Source organism: Danio aesculapii, chromosome 7, assembly GCF_903798145.1.
Source record: "Danio aesculapii chromosome 7, fDanAes4.1, whole genome shotgun sequence".
Classification (NCBI taxonomy): domain Eukaryota; kingdom Metazoa; phylum Chordata; class Actinopteri; order Cypriniformes; family Danionidae; genus Danio; species Danio aesculapii.
In genome coordinates this window covers 60,698,937-60,726,447 of record NC_079441.1, presented here as the reverse complement: position 1 = coordinate 60,726,447, position 27,511 = coordinate 60,698,937, and the positions used below count along the sequence as shown (strand labels likewise).

The following is a 27,511-nucleotide window of genomic DNA, read 5'->3' as shown; positions in this document are numbered from 1 at the left end:
TAACATCCTTTATAAATGGACACATTATTGAATTTGAATATTTTCATTTGTTCATTAAAAAAAGGAATGATTGCGACTAAATTATCCCCTTGGTGTGCAAGTTCAAATAATTCAAAAAGTATTCTTCAACATAATTTTAAAGCATATGCTGTATAATCAGTATGAAATACCTTTTAAATAGCATTACAATAACTCAGAAATAAAATAGGTGTCAGTTACCCTTTGTGTTTACTTTGGGCAAGAGAGAAGGTACAATTCTCGCCAATAACAAACCTTTAACTAGACAACTATTTTACTGTTTATTAATAGCAAAGTTCCTTTAAGGCAAGTCAGTATGCTCGAGCATTCTGTCTGAATGGGGAAACATATAATTCTTGTTTGCCAAGCTAAGAATTGCATTGAATATATAGAATCACCAATACAATTAAACAACAACTGCCTCATGAGTTTTGATTCTAAATGTTCGGATCAAACAATATCTGCACTTTTTCAGGTTGCCCAAGCTAATGCGCATGCGTACTCGAAAGAAACAAGATCATGACACCAACCTCATGTTTAGCCGTTCTACACAATATCATCTTCTGAATAATGATCGTCAGATCGCACTGGTCTTCTGAAGTAATCCACAACTTGGTCTTGATGGTCAATCTCCTCCAGGAATGACAATGACACTGTTTACAAATTTGTGGGCGTTTGAGTAGATGCTGTCAGTCATATGATGTGCATTTGACAGGACTGACTATACCAAATGTTCGTTTCAGATAACAAAACCAAAACACTTTTGTTTTCAAGTGCACTTGGTTCATTTAAAAGTACAAATTTCAGGCTTTTTGTGAATATATTTAATATGTCTGTGATAAAAGTATTTACTGAGATTTCAGTGTGTTTATTGACAACAAAAAAAAACTGTTGTAGAAGGCACATTTGGTCTGAGCTTCACGTCAGTCTATAACAGGGCTGCTCAACTCTGTTCCAGGAAATCTACACTGTAAAAAGTGCTACACTCACAAAGTTGGTTTTATATACTTTAAATAATTGCAATCTAGTTAATTATATTTGTTTTATACCAAAAAATATCAATTTGCTTATTGTTTACTTAAAGTAGATCAGTTTTTAAATAACAGTATATTTTAAATAAAACTAATGCAATTTATTTGAGTATATTTTTGTATGTGGTTATTGTGTAGAATAAATGTTATAAAAGTGAGTTGACACAGACAATTTATTAGAGCAGCTGTCGATGTGTGCAGGTCTGTTCATCAAACGCGATTTTAATAATTCTGCGTGACCCCATTTTCACTGCCCGCCACTTTCCAGACACACGCAGCATCTACAAGGGGCGACATTTACTGCTCGCAGCAGCGGATCTGATTAACACGGTAAGTTGCAAATGTAGCCGAATGATAATTGTAAAGTCATGCTAAACTGCCGACTTCACTAGGCAGGTGAGGTTTTAGCTTGTAAATTGTACTGTAACGTCAGGTAACAGACTGCTCTCACATGGAAAGCTAAGTTGGCTAACGCTAACCAACGCTAGTTCATGCTAACGATTAAAAGTGATAGTCCTGAGAAAATTTTTTGAAAAGTAGTTTTAAAACACTTAGTAGGTATAACTAACGTTACAGAACGGATTAACTAGGTCTCTGGTGGGCGGTCGGGGGGTGGGTGCAGTTTGCTAGCGCTAACTTGGCTAGCTAACCTAAGTTATTATCAGCACATTAAGGATGCATATTAAATGCAGAAACGTATGGAACAGTAGTTTGTGTTTAGCGTAACATTAAGTAGCTAAAGGTTTGTGTTTAAGAGATTTAGTCCATAAGTTTTTTGTTAATACTGCAATGTGAATAAATTACAGATTTATAATTTATTTGAACTTAAATTACATTTATGTTTACAGAACCATTTAAGATGTACGCACCTCATTCTAAAATGCATTTTCTTGGTCTTTAGATACCAAAGTGATTTAGTTTATTTTGTTAAGAAAAACATTAGATACGATTACAGCTATAATTATTTGCAGGTAAGTAAAACACGGGTAAAATTGCAAACAATAGTGGGCTCCATAGAATTGCATTTGATATCTGAAGATTTTTTGTATATGTGCAATGAACAAACAGTAAAAAATATCCTAATGCAGTTTCTTATTATCTGTCAGTCTTTCACTAAAGCTAACTGAAAACACTGATTCACTGAACTATCATTTGCCAGTAACATTAAATTTGGAGAAAAAGTAAATTAAAAGTAGCTTCAGCAAAAATGTAATGTTAACCTTAAGGTAATATGTAAAATGGCAATGTATTTATTTAATTTTGTATTATGACTTATGCAAAGTTTGGTGCAAAATGAAGATGACAGTTAAATCATAGATTTTATATTTGCCATTTTCAAACTGTTTAATATGTAAGTTACATACATATTTTTATGCTTTATAAGTTGCAAAAATAAACTGAAAATGTAATACCTAAATTTAAATAATTCCTTGTTTGACAGGCAACCAAAATGCCATACACTGTTACACTGAATAAAATCAGTTTTCTTTAGAATTTGATTCTTAAAAACACCTGGAATAATGTAAGTACACAATAACCTATATAGCCTTTTTTTTAATACAGAAGTTTAACTAAGGTAAATTTTAACTGATAAACTAAGGTGTTTCATCCATGGATCATTCTCACTGCACTTTTGTAACTTGACTTGTAGTTTATGTAAGATATTTTCTATTTAGCATTTAGCTATTTAATATTATTTAGTATCAAACACCTGAATTCCTGTTTCTCTTTTTCTCTCCACCAATAGAGTTGTGTGGAATCAGAGGTGCATGCGGCTGCCCGCGGGAAAAATTTGACATCAGCCCAACACAGTTTGGATAATCATAGGACTGTCAGAGGTTTACCAAACCTGTCATGTGCATGATGGCTCCTGTTTGGACTTAACGATGTCCTCGACTTCCATCAAAACTGTATACATTATTTGAGATATATCAGAGACTCTTTGTGGGACTGGACCTTATGCATCCTAAATCTTCATCAAAGTATGCAGATCTCCTTACTGAGTTGTCTTAGATGATTTCTCAATAGGATCTGGCATTATTAATGTTTTTATTTATGTATTGTGTATGTGCAGCCACATTAATGGCCTGTTTTGTAGTCACTTTTAGGGACATTGGTTGACATTGAATAAATGCTATGGTCTTTAATCCATCTTCCCATTCTTATTTAATTGTTATTAACCGTATAAAGTCTGTTTATCTGTTTTACTTAATCACTGTATAGTGTGCTTAGAATATAAAAATGAAGATTTATTTTCTGAGGTTACAGCCAGAAGTCAATTGAATTCATTTTAAATGACATATGCATGGTTAATTTTATTTAGATAATTAAGTTCTTAATACCTAATTAAAATAAGTTCAGGCAACATATAGCAATGTATAAATAAGTTAGGTTTAACAAAAAAAGTAAGTTTATCTGATTTGAGTAATTTTAGAAATATTAGTTGGCTCAACCTAATTTTGTTACATTTGTTTTAAGCAAAGTTTTAGTGTTTAATATACTTAAAAAAGGCTGGAAGTTGATTCAATCTAAAACGTCCAATGCAGCCACTTGCCTCACTTTTTATAAGTTAGATCTAGGTCATACTTTTTACAGTGTACCTTCCTGCAAAGTTCAGCTCCAACCTTGATTAAACACACCTGAACCAATTAATTAGGACCTGAACAGCACTTGGTAATTACCGGCAGGTGTGTTTGATATAGGTTGCAATTGAAATCTGCAGAAAGGTAGATCTCCTAGAACAGGGTTGAGGGTCTATAGTGATCGATGATTGGTTCCTGTACTAGTAGGTGTGGCTTAATTCACCATATTGACTTTACACTTTTCTCCATACCAAACTATATGAGTGAGTTATGTATTCTATAGTCTTTGTTAATAGTAAGTAAGGGGGAAGTTGGTTTTAAGTATTGGGCATGATAGCAGCTGATATCATAATATTAGGCAGGTAATGAGCCAGTTGTTAATGGTGGGAATTGGTACTAAAACTAAATGTTTTTTTTTCTTCCTGATGGAATCACAAATAATGGCATATAACATATACAAAGACTTACACATTTCTATCAAGCATGGTCATTATTGGAGAATAAAAATGGTTGAGAATAAAAAATGATTTCATGTGATGATCAGAATGTGAGTGGTTGTTTATTTAAGCCTATGAATATATTTCATCATAATATAGGGCTCAAATAAAAAAATAAAAAATAAAATAAAATCTGTGCTGTAATATTTATACACTGTGTGTATGTATGTGTGTGTTTATGTGTGTGTGTGCGCCAGAAGGACAGTGTAAATTTATGTGTTTAGTCCCAAGTGGTGTTGAACGCCAAACTGTTCAAACTAGTACACACAGTGGCTGGAGGTAAGAATTTCTGAACTTTAAATGACTCCGTTCCCTTTCACAGTATTTTAATCAGACAATGTTATTTATGAGGCAAGAGCGAAAGCAGGGGTGCCAGGCACTCCATGAAAGCCTCATCTTTTCCCATTTACCCCTGCTGTCTTGCCACCGCTGGCCCATCATTTGTGAAATCAGCTGTGGCAGACGGAAAAGTTGGTAGTAGAAAATGGACTTATCGAATGCACACAGGCATGACTACCATTCCCATACAGGCAGAACAGAGACTAAGAAGCACATTTTTTGTAAGTCAAGGATCCAAAAAGGAATGAATAGAGCAGTTGGGGGCTGTGTGATGGTGCCGGAACATTTGTCACTCAAATGGGACTCACTTGCGTTTTGTTTTTCATTTAATTTTCTTTGTTTTGGATGGGGCATGACTGGATTTCACTAGTGAGGAAGGAGGTTTATGATTCAAACAATAGCAGACCTGCTTATTGCTTTAGACATTCTATAAGTTTGACAATCCACTTTATCTTGCACAATGAAAATAAGATGTGTTCTGCACACTTCTGGCATGACAAGGAATTCAATGGTCAAACTCTGTATGTCAAAACATTAAAATGAATACCAGCTTAATACCAATTTAAAACATCAAGCTACATAACTAGCTGTTTTGGATGGCTAAAATAAAATAAAATGAAGGAGATTAGAAGTCTCGACTTGATATAGAAAGTCTTAAGGCTGATTTATTCTTCTGTGTCAAGTTAAGCACACACGTGTATATGGTGCGGAGCAGCCTTTGTGTGGTCGCATAGCCCTCGCTGTCCAAAAAATGTAACTACATGTCATAAAGACACGTAGCGCAAGGTCTGTGATTGGTCAGCTTAGCAGCTGTGATAAGTGTGGGTGGTGCTGAGAGCCGTGAGCCAGATGGAGCGAGTGTTTACCATGGTGTTTACAGCTCCAGATGGAAACTTTTGTTTTGTGATTACCTTATGATTAAAGTTCTTGCACGTCCACCAGTCCCTGCCATTTCAGCTACTTGTACATTAATGTAGCATTCAGAAAAAACAAAACACCTGCGAAGAATCTCGACACAGAGGAACATAACATAACCTACTGCCAGCTCGCTTTCGGAGGTGTTATTGCAGAGCAACACAAACAGCATGCAGAAGTATAAATGCACGGCTTTGCACAAGGCATGCGTCGTGGGTCAGGGCAATCGCTCGATGCAGAAGTATAAACCAGCTTTACAATAACTGTGCCCACCCTTAAGCTTGGGACACGCCAAGTAGTCGTTGATAAATGAGTCAGCTATATCTGGTCTTGTCTAAAACAAAAAGCTGCTTTTCAACAAGAACATACGTTTTGCATATTTGTGAGAACATTTTCAAACCATGTTAATAAAGTTGTTTCTGTATATAAACATGCTCTTCAATTGCTGTAAAAGCGCCATCTACAGGTATTTCTCTAAACAGTTGCAGCTTGCAGGTCAGATTTTCCACCTTAAAATTGATGCTTAATAATTCTAAAAACTCTTATTATTTTTGCCAATTATTATTTTATTTCAGTTATTTTTTCAGTGGTTGTTAGTTTCATCTAGGGTTAGTTTTTTAGTTTGTTTATAGTGTTTCAATTATTGGACTATATATAATTATTAAAATTAAAATAGCACAAACCACAAACAGAGCAAAATTTATGTACCATTGTTTTAAGTATTTCTCACATACCACAGAGAGATTCACTCATACAAATATATCTGATATTACATATTGTTTGCAAATATTCAAGAAAAACAACAAAATGACAGCCAGCTTCATTGTGTTCCCTCTTGACTTGCGTAATTTGCTTAGTTCTGTCATATCAGACTCTGTTCTCGTGCTTTGATTCATAGCTGAACAACCAATCAGAGCATGTTCCGTTGGCTTCGTGTTTTTAGATTAGTAGATTACTATATGTTCACTAGCAGTCATTAAAAGATTAGGAAACTGTCTACTTAAAGGGTCACAAAACACCAAAACACATTTTTTGAACTGTTGACAGTCATGTATGTGTCAATTTTTTGTGTCACAGCAATTAGATACTTGCATGTAATCCAGCGTGTAGACTGGATGTCTGTACCTGCAAGTGCATTGTGACGTCTCTGAGTGTGCTGCATTCATTCATGAGAAACACTTGGTTCAAACCAATCAGCATGCTCTATTTCATTAATATGCCACATTGGCATAGAGAGATGATTTGCCGCTCGTCTCCTTTTAACAAAAACGTGGTTCCAGTTGGTGTTGATTGTCCTTTCTCTACAGATTTGGTAAGTAAGCGATCAGTGGTCTTCGTTTGTTTATTCAAATAGAAAAGTTAGTTTGTATCGTCAGCAGTACTTTTTCAGTGTTTAAAGACAGACCTTAGTCAAAATGATTTCTAAGTTACTAAAGTTTACAGTACGTTAATATCACTACAATATTTTGGACTGAAAGATCCACTGTAAATGCTGCTCTCCGAGTGTAAACATGTAAACACTGCAATCAAACTATTACTGTCGTGTAGGATTTTCGCCGCATTTTGTGACAGGATAGTCTATACACACACGGCTTTCTGACACTACCTACCAAGTGCATCTAAGTTACAGAGAAATGTGGAGGGTTCGTGGCCCTTTAACACCTGCTAACACTTTATTTTGATACTCCATCAATAGACAATTGACTTTAGATAATTAGATTTTTTACCAGTTACTAGTAAAGTACAGTTGCATGCATATTTTTTTATTTATTTATTATTTTAAAAATGTTTACAAAATGGGGTGTCCCTCTGGGTGCTCCGGTTTCCCCCGCAGTCCAAACACATGCTGTATAGATGAATTGTATTAGCTAAATTGGCTGTATTGTATGTGTGTGAATGCAAGAGTGTATGGGTGTATCCTAGTGTTTGGTTGCGGCTGAAAAGGCGTCCGCTGCGTAAAACATGCTGGATAAGTTGGCTGCTCGTTCTGCTGTGTTGACCCCTGATTAATGAAGGGACTAAGCTGAAAAGAAAATGAATGAATGAATGAATGAAATGTTTACAAAACACGAGTTTGTATAAACTTAGCTATGTCTGTGAACAGTATTGGAAGTATTTTAACGTCACTCTGGACGTGGTGACAATACACTATAGTATACTAATGCAACTCAAATGTGAAAGCCTTGAGTGAGAATAATAAAAATGTGGCATATTGTAACTTCAGTAAAAATTCAGAACTATAGTTGTGTCATATCAGATCAGAAACAGTAGTTTATAATTTATAAAATCTAGGATTTTGTAAATTTACAAATATATTTTTACATTTGCATCATTACAAACTAAAAGAATTTGAAAGTGTAATGACTTTAAAGACTCATATTTTTGTTGATATAAGATTTTCATCTTTGCTGATCCAATTCCCTTCGCTGAATTCCCAAATAAATAGATAAATACATATCTGCTCAGATTGTCAACACGTTACAAATCAGCACACAACATGAAGGGAGAGCTTGTGGTCATTTTTCCCACAGAACAGATTTTCACAATCTCATTGGCTATTGCTCTCTGCTGTCTTGATAACAAGGACAATTGCCACTTTCAAACAAGTAGCATCTGTGACTAGTCACAATTTTGGCTTTGATGTGGGTGTTTTTGTGTTAAGTAGCTCAGACATGAACATGAATTCATGACGTGAGGACATGAATGATATCTCCATTGTTATGGCAAATCTTGGTGATTTGAAAATAACCTCTTTTTTTTTTCTTTACCATCCTTTTTTCTCATGATTAATCTCCCCTTGCCTGTAGGGGATTTCCTTTCTATCCATCTTATGAATGCCATGCTCATTTGTTACCTGTTGATGGGACATGGTTCAGTGTCTGTCCTCCATGATTAGAATGCAACTAATTACTTTCCTCTTGCTTTCCTCTTTGCTTTTTCTTGTTAAGTGAACTCTTATTTCCTTCTCCCCTCTCCAACCTGGCAACCCCTCACTCTCTGTCTCTCTCTCTCTCTCTCTCTCTAACACACACGTTATCTCTCAGGATTTACACTCTCCTTCTTTCTTTCTCACTCCCACACATTCTCTCTTCATCATCACTCTTACATACCCTGAAATATCTCTTCATCCCATCCTACTCCATGCCTTGTTTCTTCTTGTTTTTCCCTTCCACATCATTCTCTCTCTCTCTCTCTCTCTCTCTCTCTCTCTCTCTCTCTCTCTCTCTCTCTCTCTGCCACCCCCCCCCCCCCCCCCCCCCACACACATTCACATGTACTTTGCAAGTCTGAGCACCACTTGTGGCCCACTTGAGAAAATGAGGGGGCATGGTGTAAAGTACATACATGTTGTTTGGTGCTTGATAATATTGCACTTGTGTTGTAAAAAAAAAAAGATTTGAAATTACTCCAATATTTGACAATGCTTAATAGACGTTCAATGTTATTTGTTACCGATTTTATGAAAAAAAAAAAAAAAAAAAACTTTTGCATTGCATTTGAGCTTGGCATATTTTGCTATTCTTCTCTTTTATGACTGACTGACATGCAGCTCTCTTAAAGATGACACATTTTGACTGTAAACACAAAAGTTACATTTAAGTAATTTTGAATGTGACATGGTTGCTAGTGCCAGACAGGCTGGTCTGAGTATTTCAGACACTGCTCATCTACAGGGATTTTTACGCACAACCATCTCTAGGGTTAACAGAGAATGGTTCAAAAACAGAGAAAATATCCAGTGAGTGGCAGTTCTGTGGGTGCAAATGCCTTGATGACAGAGGTCAGAGGAGAATGGCCAGATCTCATAGAGCTCATAGCTTATAGAGTCTCACCGAGCTCATAGAAAGGTAACTCAAATAACCACTTGTTACAACCGAGGTATGCAGAAGTGCATCTCTGAACACAGAACATGTCAGAAGACCACACCGGGTGCCACTCCTGTCAGCTAAGAACAGGAAACTGAAGCTACAGTTCGAACAGGCTCACCAAAATTGGACAATAGAAGATTGGAAAAATGTTGCCTGGTCTGATGAGTCTCGATTTCTGCTGCCACATTCAGATGGTAGGGTCAGAATTTGCTGACCATGTTCATCCCTTTTATCTTCTGATGGCTACTTCCAGCAGTATAATGCACCATGCCATAAAGCATGAATCATCTCGGACTGGTTTCTTGAACCTGACAATGAGTTCACTGTACTCAAATGGCCTCCACAGTCTCTAGCTCCTAATGCAAAAGAGCACCTTTGGAATGTGGTAGAACAGGAGATTCGTATCATGGATGCGCAGCCAACAAATCTGCAGCAACTGAGTGGTGCTATCATGTCAATATGGACCAAAATCTCTGAGGAATATTTCCATTACCTTGTTGAATCTATGCCACAAAGGATTAATGCAGTTCTGAAGGCAAAAGGGGGTCCAACCCGGTACTGGTAAGTTATACCAAATAAACTGTGACTAGTCATTTAATTTACAGTTTTGTTATGCTTATATAAACAAATTTAATGCTGAAATTGGTATTGATTGTCATTTAACCCTCCTGTTGGGTTCACATCCTGCCCCTTTAGTGTTCCCGGTCAAAATTAAATGGCCTATTTTAACTGCTCTTAAGTTAGTACAAAAATATTTTTTCTCCACCAAATTTTTATTCAACATTCTTTAGCTGTGAACAATGTCTCAAAGTACTGTTTAATATGAATTTACAGAATCAGACATAAAATAACTGCAATGAAAATAAAAATAGGCACTGAAAATATATTACAAAATGAACAATAGATGACTGAAATCAAAATACTTTGTTTCATTACTAATAGACAGCTCGCTAAAATAACGATCACAGGGTCTGACCAAAGAAATTAAAATTTTAATCCATCCGAATGATTTATCAACAAGCAAAGCACCAACAAAATGCTATCCTTTCCTGTGTTCTGAGTGATCGAATTTTCAGTCCTTCAATTGCACTATATTAGTGTACTAATATAGGGAATAGGCAATGCGGTGGTGCAGTAGATAATGCTTTTGCCTCACAGCAAGAAAGTCGCTGGTTCGAGCTTCGGCTGGGTCAGTTGGCATTTCTGTGTGGAGTTTGCATGTTCTCCCCGCGTTCACATGGGTTTCCTCCGGGTGCTCTGGTTTCCCCCACAAGTCCAAAGACATGCGGTGCAGGTGAATCGGGTAAGCTAAATTGTCCGTAGTGTAAGTGTGAATCAGTGTGTGTGGTTGTTTCCCAGAGATGGGTTGCAGCTGAAAGGGCATCCGCTGCGTAAAACATGCTGGATAAATTGGCGCATCATTCCACTGTGGCGACCTCAGATTAATAAAGGGACTAAACTGAAAAGAAAATGAATAAATATAGGGAATAGTGACTGAGGGTATATACAGTGAGCATGGACACAGAACCAGCACTAGTTATACTTTGGTCATTTTTGAGCAAGATAATAACGGTCTAATATAATAAAATAGTTGTTGCTAAGCTATGTTAAAAGTGCTCCTGCTAGACTCAGAAATTGGCTGAATGAAGATAGAAAGAAAGAAAGGGAACAAGATTCCTTCTCTGTGCTTCTTTCCAGAGAGAGAGAGAGAGAGAGAGAGAGAGAAATAAAAAAATAAACAAAAATGACAAAAGAAAGAAAGAAAGACACACACAGATGGATTCACATAACAGACACCTGTCTGTGTGAAGATATGATACACTGTTTTATCAGGATCCAACACTTTCATGGCAATTCATAACTTATTGGTTTAGTAGCTAATCCATATGAATTTGTACGATCTCATTCATACAGTTTTGTAGAATTTGCTTATCTCTAATGATGTTTGGGTTTAGGGGTGGGGTTGGGTGCCACGCCTCCTTTTAAAAATCGTACATTTTTGTAAGACTGAACTCATATGAATTAACCACTAAAATGACAAAATGTAAAACAGTTATGTTTCCTTATGAGATCAGGCTGGAGGATCAGCACATAAGCGTGTTAAAGAGATGTTTACCTGCAAAAGACATTGTTCAGTCTGAAGTGAGTGAGTGGGGTAGTGTGTGTGGGGATGTTTTCTGTTTGATGAATGAATATAGCCTGGACACCCATTCATTTCCTATGGTGGTCACTTTTGACTGGGAACACCACAGGTGTAACATGGTTGATTAAAACACTCACAATTCAATTAAATAGATGATCATAACTTTTATATGTTCAAATGCACAGTGTGGAGGATATCATAAGGCCTTGAGGAAATCAGATGTACAACACAATATTTATGAATGATTTAAGTTGTAAATCTGTCAGATTTGACCTGAACATGACAGGAGGGTTAATATTTCAATTACATTTCCGGTTGTTTATACTACTAGAGGAATAGAGTCACTTTATCTGTTGCATGTAGTATCACTGAACAGAGTCAGTGATGTGGGGGAAAAAATCATTTGTATTGCCTGATGCACTTTAATGTCATATGCATCCCAATAGACCTAAAGTTGCCTGAAAACATGCATTGTCAGTTGTGCATTGTGTTTTGACTTTGTTTTTTTTCTTCTTATTTTCTTTATTTATGCTAACTCGAGAGGATATATTCTGTTAAATTGTTACTCGTTTCAGCCAAGTAATTAATGTTGTAGAGCCTTACATTGTGACAAGTGCAACAAACCATATTCTAGATCTCTACCAGCGATACAGAGCACAGGCATGTATGTGTAAAAATGATAATGAGAGACAATGAACGCTTAGAAAATTGTTCCACATTAAACAAATTTCTTTCATTGTTCTTAGCAGACTCTTATCAGACACAGAGGGAGTTAGAAAAAAAGCTCCTAAAACAGTAATCCTGAGGCATTTCTCACATATCATTGGCATAAATCTTACACACGTTTTAATGAGTTCAACCGAAAATGAATATTCTGTCATTTACTCACCGTCATGTCATTCCAAAATCACAAGAAATAAATGTATTGTCAGAACAAAGATGTGTATATTTGTAATCAAAGCCTTACAAGGCTTATGTGCTCCGACCTCACTCCTATGTATGTACATTTTAGGAATAACTTACTTAATAAAATAAGAACAACTAACTTAATAAGCTAGGTTTATGGGTAGGGGTTAAGGTTTTAAGTGAAGTTTATTCAGTGAAGTTGATGAAGTGAAGTTGATTCTAATTTCAAGATGATCACATGCTTATTATTGGCCACAACTGGTCCAGCATTAGCTAACGCATGATTCTTTAATCAGATGATTCCTAACTCACCATAAATAACCAGAGTTTCTTATCTCAGTTATCCTCGCCACTCCCGCTAAAAAAACATTCCAGCTTCAATAATCTTTTTTACATCATTGCACCATTAAACCTATTGATATGGAAAAGAACCAACAACAACTCAGCACCACCCAACCCTGCCAGGACTACAATCAAACCTAAGGCCCCCGTAAGATGCTACCGGGCCCACTTCAAGCCACCACTTACCTTCCCCTCATCCTACATCTTTGCCATGTCTTCAACCCTAATCTCCAGCAAGATCATAGTCCACAACATCCACCAGATTATCTCAGACACCGGTATCCACACTCCAAGCTGTTGCAATAAAGCTAACTCTAACACTTGCCATTCTGATTGTACTGTACCACCTGCAGTACAGAGCGTTCTTTAAGGGGAAACCTTGCAAAATATAATGACTCCCTAACAAAAGACTAAACATGTTATATATCTTTTAAAAGCTGAGACTCTTGTGACTAGAGTGATTCCAACCATTTTAAGACACACGATCACAGCAGACATCCCCTGCCGAACTGCCAACAACCAAAGAAACAATAACAAAACCGAAAAAAAACTCACCTTGCAAGTGTCCTGTCTGTCCACAGACACATAACATTCCAACAACATGGAGTAATTAGACTTAAATGGGTCCAGGCAATTCAATTCAGTAAAATATTTAATCCACAGCACATTTATATGTTGATAAACATCCACAGAATGCACTGCTATCAATTCAATATAGTTGCCAGAGAGTGTTTGGCAGAGTAGCATTTTTTCAGATGTAAACATTACTGATATTTTGACATCAAAATGGCAGCCAACCTTAGCACTCTAGTTTGACACTTCATTGAACCAATAGTTGGATCTAAAAAGTGTCAAGAGCCATCAACATCCAAGGAGCTCCCAGGTTTCTTTGACAGTTAATAAATCGTCCAGTTGCAAATGACTTTGCAAAGGTCTTTGGCCAGATATGCTTGTGATATTAAACATGGATAAAAATAAAGCACATAGTCAAACATACCATTATACAGTATTTACTAAGTATGGTTTAAATATAGATTAAATGGTGACATATTTTTTAAAGTTCAGGGTTGATAAAGGCTGTTGATTCAAGGAATAAAAAAATAGTAAAACATTCTCTGCCTCATCTGAAAGACAATAAACATCTGAAAAGATTAATGCACAGCTAGTGAAAAAATCAACATATCGAGCATAGAAGTCTGATCATAATATGCCATGGTGACCCATTCATCCATGCACAAAGAGCATCACAAGAGAGTTAAATTTGCAAGTTAGTTGTAGGTGAAAATGGCAAAAAAATATGAGCAAACTTCCTGCTCTGACATTTACAGGATCGCTAAGGGGTTAAAACTCTAGTCCACCATCACTTTAACTACTCCGCCTTCAAGAGGAACTTCCAGGATCACCAGCCCACACCACACCCTACATCCTCAGCCAACCATCTCTCCACCAGAACTAAAACAACCAGGACTGTAAAAGAAAACAGCAAAGAAAAAACCATGTCCCCAGCCAAACCTCCTAAAAAAGAAAAATAAGCCATCCTGCGGAGGGGCGAATGTCCGTCAATAACATCATCATGCATTGCGACAATGAAGCTATCGTACAATACATTAACAAAGGGCGCTCCCATTCACTAAGATGCCTGATATGGATATCAGTTAAAAACTCATCTGACTGCTGAACCAGGTTGTAAAAATGTAATTGCTGTGTCTCTCTCTCTAATTTCTCATTTCAGAGATTCTGGCAGCTGGCTCAAGAAGCAGACCCCCTCCAACACTGTGCCTTATTATTTAGAAATGATATTGACATGAACCACCCATATATCACCCTTCGCGAAACCTTCGTATCCCTCTTTTTACAAGCAGTTGCCCCAAGAAACCTAGAGTAATATCTCGCTGAATGGAGCTCATTTAAACACTTTCACACCCTCCATAAAGCCCTTTCCCAGATTTTTCCCTCATCCTCATCACCTCATTCATCTCTTACATACACATTTCAAAAAACATACAAGCTAACTCAATAAAAAGCTACCTTAGCGGGATTCAATCATTTCACAAATCAATCCATGGGTCCCCGTCAGACACCATTTCCGATTCCCAAACCACCTTCCTCATCAAATATATCCAAAACCCTTATATATATATATATATATATATATATATATATATATATATATATATATATATATATATATATATATATATATATATATATATATATATATTCCACACTTCCCCTCGATTCTAGACAACCCATCACTCTCATCATCCTTTCCAAATGCACTCACACTTTGCGCACAGGATACCTTTCCATTCACACAGCCCGCACCCTCGACATCATGTTCGCCTTTTTCCGGTTCCTAAGATGCTCCAATATAACGATAACATCTAATTTCTACCCCACCACCCACCCTACAATATCTGATCTAAATTTGCAGGGTAAAGAAACCCTGTCTTTCTTTATCAAAGCAGAGCAAAACAGATCAAACACGCAAAGGCCATTTAATTTACATTTTTAACCTCCGCTTCCCCACATGTCCCTTCCAAACCCTCCTAGCATGCCTACACCTAAGGTGATACTATGATTCGAACCCCCTTGCCCCACATTTTTTCTGATGACACTAACTGTCCAGTAACACAGTTTTAGTTCCAAAAACACTTAAAATAAGTCCTCCGTCTTTCAAGTTTCCCCCTTGAACCATTCTCTAACCATTCATTTAGGATTGGAGAAGCCACTACACCCATAATGGGCTCTCTCAACAACAGATCCAGACCCTCGGATGCTGGTCCTCTGATGCCTCAGCTAATACCACCTCAAGGTAGCCCAGCTGATCCTCAGCTGACTTTCACCCACTGGAAGTCAAGGGCATGAGCATGACTCTGCCATATCCTCTTATTCCCCCTCTTTCTAGCATTGTAGCTCCTTCACTACTTTTTTCTCCACTTCCTTCCAGCCTTTCTCCTTTCAAGCGTGAGCTATACTCCACTTACCCAGCACTCCAGTTCACCGCAGATCTGACTCCCGCAGGAGTGTTACCCCAAGCTTCAACTCCCGCAGGAGTCATGCTAAGCCCATTCCTTGGCCAGCCCTTCACAGTCACACTTCCAGCATGAGTCCTCACCATCCCCTTCCTTTCCCAGACTACGGCAGTCAAAATGCCCCCTGAGCTCTCTGACTCCAGCAGGAATGTTACCACAAGCTTTAACTCCTGCAGGAGTCAATCACTGCCCCGCCCCGGCCATTAGAAAGAAAAAAAAAGCCCTCCATTTTCTTTTTTCCAACGTCAAGATCCTTCGCCCCTCCCTCTATTTCCCTTCTCACATGTATTTGGCCCTTCTTTTACTTATTTCCACTGTTAAGTTCCCCTGAGCTTAAACTTACACAGGAGAGTCTTCTTCTATATCTTTCCCATTATTATATTCAGCAGCCAGATATAGCATTGATCTCTTTGCATTTTGGGGGGTTCAATATGCAGCTGCTGTCTCAAGCTTAAAAGGCATTTTAGGGAGTTCTCAAGATCTACCTGATCTCAAACTACCCTCTCGCCCTGCAAACACGAGGTAGTCCCGGGCTCGAGGATCTCGTGAGCTTGGGCTCTCTCTCGGGACCGCATGTCAAACACGCTGTATAATAAATTATCAGCTAAGTGTGAACTAATAAAGTTTATTCACAAACTAATTTCGAAAGGATCACATGCTTATGATTGACCATGGTTGGTCGAGCATTAGCTAACAAATGATTCTCTAATCAGGTGATTCCTAAGTCCCCACAAATAACCAAAGTTTCTTACCTCAGTTATCTTTGTCTTAAAGCACTGTTAGCACTGTTGCCTCACAGCAAGAATGTCACCGGTTGAAGTACTTACTAGACCAGTCGACAATTCTGTGCAGAGTTTACATGTTCTCCCCTTGCTTGCATGGTTTCCCCGGTTTCCTCCAACAGATCAAAGACATAAAACACAAGTGAATTGACCAAACCATATTGGCACCATAGCTGAGCTCTTAGTCAGCAGAATATCTCTATAGCATTCCCTAATTTGTCATTAGCATAAATAAGCCAGGGGAGTTCTCGAGGTCTGCCTGAGCTCAAACTGCCCTCTCGCCTTGCAAACGGGAGGGAGCCCCGGGCTGGAGGATCTCATAAGCTCAGGGCTCTCTCCCAGGACAGCATGACAAACATGTTTTATAATCAATTAGTAGCTAAGTGTGAACTCTTGAATGACAATTTTGAATGACAGAATGGTTTTCATAGAGCTCAACACAAGTTGAAGAACTGGGGAGAAGAGGGGGTAGTGGTGTGACCAGTAGAAAACTGTGGGGGGCAGGAGGCAGTGATGAAGGGCCTTCCGTAACTTGCGGGGCCCTATGGATTTTCTGCAGTCCATGTATAAGGCAGACTGGTACTGGATTTTCAACGAAATATTTTGATTAAGTATTGAAAATGGAGTTATAAAGACATGCCGGACCTAATATAGTTGCCAGAGGATCATATTACTTTCTGAAAATCCAACTTACAACACTCAACATCTTATTGTCTCCATAGTTCCTGCTTAAATCTACATGCCTTGTTCTGGAGAGGTGGAGTTTAGACAAACTATTACATAATAAAGTGACCTATTCCACAACCTCTCATTTTACCATAATGGCTTCAAAATAAGCTGTTATTAGACCGTTATTAATGTTATTAGAACATTTTCAGTTCTGAAACTTACAGAATGTCTTATGTCAGTGACCTCTTACCTGTCAAAACATTCATTTATTTTGATTTCTCAGTTCATTACCCCTATAATGACCTTATCTACAGTATGTGTGTTTATGTAATCACAGCCAGTTATGATAAGAGATTTGCGTACCTTTCTCCACCATGTTTTTCCATATGTGTAAAATGCTGGCTGTCTGCCAAAACATCTCTAGGCCTGTCAATCCAGGACTCTAGCATGTCCAACAGCCCCAGGAAGTGCGAGGATGGCTAAATCCGTACTGGAAGGAGGGGTGGAAAACAAAACCCATAGTGGTGATTGGCTATTTGGCTGGTAGCCAAGGGAACAGGCTAAAAGGGTGAAAGTTTCCTCTCTCTCTCTCCCCCTCTATCTCTATTTCTCTCTCTCTCTCTTTCTCTTTCTGTCCTCTGAAAGGTCAAAAGAATCAGACTCAGTCCCACAGAGGCAGAAACTGTATGACACCACCTACATCTCAGCACTTAAGCACATTTCTCTAATTACTAGCTCAGAGTCCATAATAATGTAATTGCACCTAAATAAATCTTTCTAATTATACAAGTTCACATTTGATCAGCGGAGCAAATTTTAACATTTACGGTTGCATGTATGTTTATAATTTTGGCGCAATGCCTTACAAAGTCACTTTTAAATAAGTGTGTACACGAATGTGTAAGGAATATTAAGTATTTAATAATTATTTTTTTTTAAATAAGTATTACTTTATTACATGTATTAAAGAAATATATAAAACAATAATTAATTAATAATTAATTTTCTTATGTTTTTGTTTCATGTACTTCAGACATACTTTTTTATTCATTCAAATTCTATTAAAAAATCTAGGAGCAGTTTCTACACTTTTATGTGTATAACAGGATCGCTTCTTGTAAACAGGCCATACATTACAATACTCGGAAATGACATATTGATTACTTTAAACTTACTCAGGATTTATTTATTGTTTGTTTATGTGTTTGGATATAATAAATACTTGCTCTGCCTAATGTTACTGTGTGCTGGTTTAACAGCACTTCAGCAGACTATTGGTTGGTGTGACATTAATCAATTAGCTAAATGAACATTAATGGCAGTCTCTAAGCTAAGGCGCAGGAGATGCATAGAAAGTGTCAGTGTGTCTTTCCCATTGCATTTATTCAGCTCTTAATGTTATTACTCACAAACAGTGATGTGTAGAGAAAGTGTGCATATACCAGATATGATGTGGAATAACATTGCTGAGCATGTAAATGGGAATCTAAAACATTGATTAAGCAGGACAAAGAGGGGAAAACACATTTTTATTTTATTTTGGCTTTTTCTGATGTTCTCATCCAACATTTAAAATACACTTTTATTCATTTCCAATTGGTGTCAGGAGATTTCAATTACAATATATATTTTTAAAGGGCATTCTCTCAAAATGAGTTCCTTCTCCTGCATTGGCCAATTCAAGAGTTCACACTTAGCTGATGATTGATAATAAGGTGTGTTTGTCATGCTGTCCCAGAAGAGAGCCCTGAGCTTAGAAGATCCTCGAGCTTGGGGCTCCCTCCCATTTCAGAGAGGTGAGTCTGAGCTCAGGTAGGTCTTGAGAAATTCATTCTTTTGGCCTGTTCCTTGATTATTAGAGTTTGTGCATTGAAAGCTTAGAACTAAGTGCTCATATACGGTGCTAATTTTGTTTATTCAATTTACTTATACCACATGTCTTTGGACTGTTGGAGGAAACCGAAGTACCCAGGGGAAACCAACGCGAGCAAGAGAAGAACATGCTAACTCCACACTGAAACATTAAACTGGCCCAGCAGGAACTCAAACCGGTGATAAGTACTGAACAGTGCTAAGTACTGAGCTGCCGTGCCACCCTGTCCTGGATTAATCTAGGAATGAGGGGGAGGACTAGGGGTGGGTGGAGGGATTTTTCAAGATGAAGATAACTAAGGTAAGGAAATCTGGTTATTTATAGTGTGTTTGTATTCATCTGATTTGTAAATCATATGATAGCTGATACGGGACCAGCCGTGGTCAATTACAAGCACGTGATTCTCTCAAAATTAGTTTATAAATATACTTCATTAAATCTCAACTTCAGCACCACTTGCGCACAGACTTCATAGATTTACTCATGTTTGATTTCTGATTGATGGTGTGTATGTTCCTATGTAATTTCCTGAATACATAAAACAATGAATGAACGAATGAATGCAACATTGCTATTTGCAGAATTTTATGTTGTAAAGTAATTGAAAAGTGTTCAGTGTTTTAGTCATATTAGCATTTATGATTTAGTCAATTCTGCAAATTAGCAAAATTTTTATGAAATAATGTCTAATTTGCATGGTAAACTAAATTCTATACAATTTTAATGTAACCAATAAATTAAAGTATGGCCATAACTATTAATTATTTAATTTACCTATTTATTTTACCATATTCACCCATACCTGAAAACATTGGGATGTGAAAAATAAGGCATATGCCCACCGTAACTAACCCCCACCACCCCCACACCACTCGAATATGTTCATCAGGAGCTGTTTCACTATAAATAAACAGATAAACGATCAGTATTATGTTTTATTTTTATTATTTACAAAAGAAAATATAGTATACATTAGCAGCAAATAAATTATCAAAAAGTTTAACTTATTAGAATAAATAGCTATTATAAAAGAAATAGAATCAAGTTATCAAATCTCATTAATTTTTTCTTCACTGTATGACGTACACATTCTGATTAAAGAGCAACGAATGAATCTCTTATTTATTTAGATTTTTCGTTTGATTACATTAAATAACAGAGGACATTATGCTCATTTAGGACAAAATTAATTGTGTTTGAAAAAAAAAAAAAAAAAGAAACACCAAGATTGACATCTTTAGATGTTATTATTATTAATTATGTGGATATGTCTGTTCAAACATGCACCCAAAACTCAGACTTTTGCTCTGCTTCAAACTGCTTGTACAGAATCCGGAAAAGGCGTCTATTTGTCACTATGAAGCGTGTTAGCTGACAGTCACGCACCGCTATATGACTGTTTTGAGGATTGCATAGGAAGGGCGACGGCACCTGTAATGAAAAGGAAGGGAATCCCACCATTTTTATATTTATTTCAAAGTGTTTAATAATAAAACAAAAGCACAGAGCAGACTCACATTTAAGAGTAAGGGAGCGTCCCCTGGTGGTTCGGTGGTATGGCTTGTGTATATTTTTGCCACCCTTCACAGAAAGATTGGAAATACAGGAGAAATATGGGAAAATACCTTTACGGGATGATATCGGGATAAAACTTTAAAATACGTGAGAATTCCGGAAAAAATGGGAGGGTTGTCAGGTATGTATTCACCTGAAACTTAAATCTGTTTAGAATTTCATGTTGTGGCAGCAAAAAAAAAGTGATTTGAATGCAAGAATAAATCTCTCTCTCTTCTCTCTCGCTCTCTATCTCTCTCTGCACGAATTCACCAAAACTGGTGCATTGAGAGATGTATATATTACACAGAAGTTAGTTGTTCATTCTGAGTCTATAGTAGAAACAATTCCATATCGTCAGTGCTTTCCATTTCTGTCAAATATGGTCTACATCACAATCAGATGGTGGAGCCATTGAAGCGAAATAATAACACCACCTCTTTCTCTCTCTCTTTCTCTCTGTCTCTCTCTCTCTCTCTCTCACTATCTCTGTGCAGCCCCCTGCCCGTGTTTCTCCACACGGCGGCCATATGTGCAGTTTCACAGTGGCATCCAGACATCTCCCATCTCAAGTCCTGTCATTCTTCCCAAACCCAGACATCTGTCAGAGAGTGAGAGCGAGCCAGTGAAATCTCCGCTCAGCTGCTGCTGTACTGGTGGAAGACCGGAGGCGTTTCACATGCTCCATTCAAAACTTCATTAACTTGTATTGAATTATGTTGTATAGTATTGTGTGTACATATTTGTATAGGCTGACCGATTGGTTTTTATTAATTTAAATTACACAGAATAAAGGAAAATTTCAGTCAAAAGAATTATTTGCCTTTATATCCAAATAAAGACCAAACATTGACGTGGGCCTGTACTTGTGCATGTGCGGTCTTAATGTATGAAAGGGGTCATGAAATGAGAAACCAAAATTTTCTTAATCTTTTGATATTAAAGGTGTCACTTTAGTATAAAATCATCCTGGGCATTTCGGAGCTCAGATCATTGTTGTTACTCTAAAACCAGCTTGTATTGTAGGCAGTCTGCCAAAATGACAGAAAATAGAATGGCCTACTCTGTGGAGTAATAGGGTGTGTGTAAACCCCACCTCCCCAGAAGATTAAGCCTACCTCTACTTCTGTGCCTGCTCAACCCTGTTTATATGCACAATTGTTTGTACACAATCACAGCAACTTGCATTTAGATCTAGTATACAGTCTGTCACACACATCTCAACAGTGTTTTAACAGAGTCAAAAACAGCACCTTTTTTTGTATAAATGTATAACATTATTAGTGGACCTCAGAGACAAGATAAATAAACTGAGGTAGTTAATGAACCCTTTAAAATGTTTCATGAATAAATATCTTTATTAATTTTTTTATTTTTTTTATTTTTTCTGACAACAACAGCATTTCATCCCTTAACTATTATAGACCCAATGCAGGTATTTAGTTTATACATTTAATTTGGTTGGTATTGTACACACATTTTGTGAATATTGGTCTGTGGCTAATGAAATGTCCTCAATCAATTAATATCATTTAAATTTAGTTCAACAGTCATAAAGACAATTTTTAACAAAACTATGGAAAATTTTTCAGAAAACAAAAGTGTCCCAACAGTGCCAATATACAGCCATATTCCAGTGCTACAAGTGTGACATTGCATTTATGCAAGAGTTTGATGGCATGATCTTGTATATAAACCCCTTTGTATGAGGGATTCCTTTCCTTCAGCCATACATTCACATCTGCAGCTGACTGTCAGAACATCAGACACTGTAGCAAAAATATCACTTTAGAAATAGTATTTGAATTATTGTCTTGCACAATGTAGAGTATTGTAAAGTGATGATAAAACAGATGATTTTGCTCAAATTTTAAAACTATAAGGCAGAGTGGCATAATATGGCTTTAGTCTACAGAGATCTCCCAGTTTTTCTATGTTGCAACCGGGTATTTACTAAAAAATAATCCTAAAAAAGCCAAAGCAAAGCAAACACTACTAGATTACTATCCTATAAACACATCAACACAAAATATGAAAGAGAGAGATTGACTTAGAATCTTTATTGTTTTATAATGATTTGTTCAGCTGTAGTTTTAAATTTACGCTGAAAATTTTTCTTCCCTATCCACTAGTTACATGTGACGTCACATGAAGCGACTTCCCGGTCCAACCGCTATATCAAACTGAATTTGGACACTCAACAATCGGTAATAATAATATACCGTAATAATAAATATATAATAATCTTAATATATACTTATATATTTAAATAAATATATATATATATATATATATATATATATATATATATATATATATATATATATATATATATATATATATACTATCACTAACACACACATCAATTCATTTTCTGAATTAAAAACTGAAAAAACCCAGAAGTAAATGAGAAAATCATTAAAGACAACATATGGTGTAATGACAGAAGAAGAGAAGTGAAAGAACAATAGTTTGGCATAATTAAGGCACATTGCAGATTTGCATTCATAACAGATGTATGAAAGCCTGTGCAGGACACCCAAGCGTCCCGTTGAAGGACGTTCTCCATCTCTCCGGTTTTGCGCTGCTGGGGTGGAGCCGTCCCGCTGAAACTGGTCAGGCCCTTGTGCGGATCTACCGGACAGCTTGGCACTCAGCAAGCGGCATGTGCTGTCACATCTCTCTGCTTGGCGGCCCACATTGGTGAATGGCGGTTACTGGTTACTGGCAGCTACAACTGACTACCTGCTCATCTGCTTCTGGCTATGGTTGACCTGGGGCGGACTCTGTGGGCCCACATGCCTCTTTAGCGGCCAGGCAATCTGCTCCTTCTTCATGCACACACACACACATATATACACACACACACACACACACACAAAATGTCCTTAGTCAGGGCATTGCATAGACTTCCATTGTTTTATTATCAGTTTTTTTTGGCCTAACTCATTGGATACAAATAATAAAAAAGTACATTTAAGACATGGGCCGGTATGAGATTCTGACAATATGATAACCAGTGGTGTAAAGTAACTAATTACAGATACTCAAATTACTGTAATTGAGTAGTTTTTCTCAGAAACTGTAATTTTCTAAGTAGTTTTAAAAACGTGTACTTTTACTTTCCCTTGAGTACATTTTTAGTGCAGTATCTGTACTTTTACTCCACTACTTACCTTCAAGCTGCAGTCACTACTTTTTTTTCTTATCTATGGGGATTTGCTGAGTTGTCTTTTGATTCCTGTCCAATCAAATCGCACATAGAAGGTAAATCGCATTATACTGAATTACCTCAAGATATGGGCCATTTATAATTGCAGCAAACTGTTTGGAAGCAATAAAAGTGTCCAAGAAGATGTCCAAAATCGTTACACACATTAACCCAGAGACATGTTTAGATACATGTCATTGATGAGAAGATGATGTTTACTGTATGATGACTGAAATGGCCTTAAACACCCAGCAGGCACAAGATTTCAACATGATATCAGACTGACGTAGTACCTTAATGTCATGGGGATGTAACATTTTGTTAGAAAATGAAAGTCAGGTTGACGTCAGAACTCAACGTCAGGCCAACGTCAATGTCCAACTTCCAACCTAAAATCAACCAAATATCAACGTCTAATAATGTAACAGTTTGACGTTGTGTGGACATTACTACTATGATGTCTATCAGACGTTGGATTTTGTTTGTAATACCTGACGAAGTAATGTCAGTTTTTGACGTCAATATGATGTTAGTTTAAGATGTTGGCTCAGCATTGGATTTTGGTAACTTTCTAACAACCTAGTGTTGACCAAATATCAACGTCCTTTGACATCGTTACTGGACATCAAAATAACAGTGTACTTAAACGCTGGCTAGACATTGAATTTTGGTCACCTGACGTCACAACCTAAATCTAACCCAATATTAACATCTTATGACGTTGTGTGCCTGCTGGGCAATAACTAAATGCACTATGTTACGTTTACACACATCCACAAATTACATGTAAATACATCAGCTTTTAACAGCGTAATACTCACTACTCTGGCTAAAAAACAAAATCATTTCCCCCTTTTAACACAATATATTTTATTTTGAGAAACATTTAAACTATTCTGGAGCAGTAAACTAGGCTATTTCAGGTTACATATTTCAAATGAATCACTGACTTCTGCTGTCTTCATTAGTTTCAAAAACATTGATTTATTTAATAGCATTTTTAGAGATCTTTCTGCTGGGGATACTGTTGTCATAAATAACATTAAATAAAACATTAATAAAAAATCTTACAAATACCCTAGGAACGGTATAGCAGAACCTTAAACCTTGACTTGTCCAAACCACTGTATACCATGAAAAAGGGTATTTTCCTATGCCTAATGTCAAGTGAATGTCCAGTAGCCAGTAAATGTTCTCACTAGTGGGTTGTCTTGATATTTCACTGTATTAGTGAGGTCATTTGAACCCTTACAAATTTAGCTAAACCTCTATGCAACCATCACAAAGAAGGTTCTGCCTCAACAAATCTATGCAGTAAACACATACAGAACACAGAATCCAACAAACCTCAAAGTGCAGCCAATGATCCATATGCTTATCAGTAATTTAATCAATTATTTTTTTGGCTAAATTACAATTAGTTTTAATGTTAAATCAAAATATACTTCACATGTGTTTCAGGATAAAGAAAATATCTATCTATCTATCTATCTATCTATCTATCTATCTATCTATCTATCTATCCATCCATCCATCCATCCATCCATCCATCCATCCATCCATCCATCCATCCATCCATCTATCTATCTATCTATCTACTTGTATACTTACTTAATTACCATATCGGCATATACAATTGAACATACATTAAAAATATCATGTATACAAGTCCAAAAAGGAAATATTATAGGCACATAAAGGCATATTTTCTGGCATTTAATCAGTCTCACTCATGAGTTCTCCACTATCCTTCGCTCCAACCACACACCTCGTTTTTCTCCATCCTTCTCTCCACCTCTCTCTTCTCTCTGTGCTCCCACCGGCTCTCTCCATGTGTAGTGCTAAATGCCCAGACGCACCATCTGAGTGCTTTCACCGCCAACACTTTCTGAAAACTCCACACGGGACGGCTGTCCCACTGTTGCAGAAGAAGAAAGAGGAATTCCTTTTAATCAAGAATCAGCAATGGCTTGGCCAGGAGTCCTGGGAAGCCTGTGAAGGTTATTTGAAAGGAATAAATGCTGGATCATCTGCACACACATATACATGTGTACATATTAATTGCAGTCATCCTGACATATACTGATACAATTATTAGATCCTTCTATTTTCACATTTTTGTAAACATGAGTATAAAAAAACATAAACTTGTTGGATTACTGGACAATCAATCAATCAATCAATAAATAAATGGATAGATTTATTTATTAATTAATTAATGTTGTAAACAAATGTTGGTAACACTTTAAAGTACCAATTCCCACAATCAACTACTGGCTTAGTACCTTCTTATTTTAAAGATATTTACAGTTTATTCAATTCATTTCAATTCACCTTTATTTGTATAGCGCTTATACAATGTAGATTGTGTCAAAGCAGCTTCACATAAAAGGTCATAGTAAATTGGAACAGTGTAGTTCAGTTTTTAGTGTTTAAGTTCAGTTCAGTTTAGCTCAGTTCAGTGTGGTTTAAAAATCACTACTGAGAGTCCAAACACTGAAGAGCAAATCCAACGATGCGCAGCTCAACAGATCCTGAACCATGCAAGCCAGGGGCGACAGCGGAGAGGGAAAAAAACTTCACTAATTGGCGAAAGTGAAGAAAAAATACCTTGAGAGAAACCAGACTTAAATTTTTCCGCTGGCCAAACGTCTTGTGCAGAGCTGCAGTCTCAGCGGCGGAGGCTGGAAGCTGCCCTTAGCGAAGACTCGTCTGTCTCTGGAGTGTCACAGGAATCAGTCTCATGTTCCACTCCACCATGACCACCACAGTAGCTGCTCAGGATACGGCCTGGTCCAGGATATGGAAACCTTGGATTCAAACTGATAATGTGTGATCTTATTATATCCCTTATCCTACCCAGTACCTAAACCACACTACTATCTTGCAAACTATTAATAAGCAGTAAGCCAGTAGTTTGTTGAGCAAAAATACCTAGTTAATGTTTTATTATTAGCTATAATAGTATAATAGTCACCTTAAAAGTGTGATCAACTTTTTTTAATGAATAAATAAACATATAAACTATAAATACACAACTAACTAATTAACCAACCAACTATTCAATCAATCAAACCAATTTCTATTTTGCTGGCATCTAGATTAAAATGTTGTATACTATATGCCTTGTTTTAGCAAAAAGCATACATGTAAGTCATGAAAATCAAGTTAATTAAATGTTATACCTTTAGCCAAAAATACACCTCTGTTTTATATGAGTCTCGTACAGTGTGGAGCATGTAAATTGCATAATTAGAACAGTATGGATGTACCACATGTGCTCTGTCCGATGGACGAATGAATGGATAAATTGATAATCTAAGACAAATGTGCTTTAATTTATTTTTCTTCAAAGTTTCAACACTGACCTTGCCATTATTTTTACAGTCGGAAAATAACTATTGAAGATGGAAAAGCATGTGCATGTGTAAGGCATGTCTCACACCATGGGTGACCAACCATGTTCATGGAGATCTAACTTCCTACAGATTTCAGTTGCAACTCATATCAAGGACACCTGCCTGTAATGCACCCCTGTCTTAGGCCAGTCCACACGACCACAGTATTCTCAAAATTACACTTTTTTATGCAGTTTTGCTGTTTGTCCATAGGAAAACACAGTATCAGGTGACTAAAACTGACACTTTCTGAAAACTACAACCAAACTGAATCCATGTACACTCACGGGACACTTTTTTTGGGTACACCTGTCCAACTGTTCATTAATGCACATTTCTAATAAGTC

The 27,511-nt window shown here is 36.9% G+C and overlaps 1 long non-coding RNA gene across 1 annotated transcript; it reads left to right on the top strand.

Annotated features, from left to right (window-relative positions):
• The first annotated feature begins 1,170 nt into the window (after window positions 1–1,170).
• Window positions 1,171–3,196, top strand: LOC130232983 (uncharacterized). Its single transcript, XR_008838158.1, has 2 exons — window positions 1,171–1,379; window positions 2,797–3,196. It is a non-coding gene; the product is annotated as an uncharacterized LOC130232983 (long non-coding RNA).
• Window positions 3,197–27,511: the final 24,315 nt, after the last annotated feature.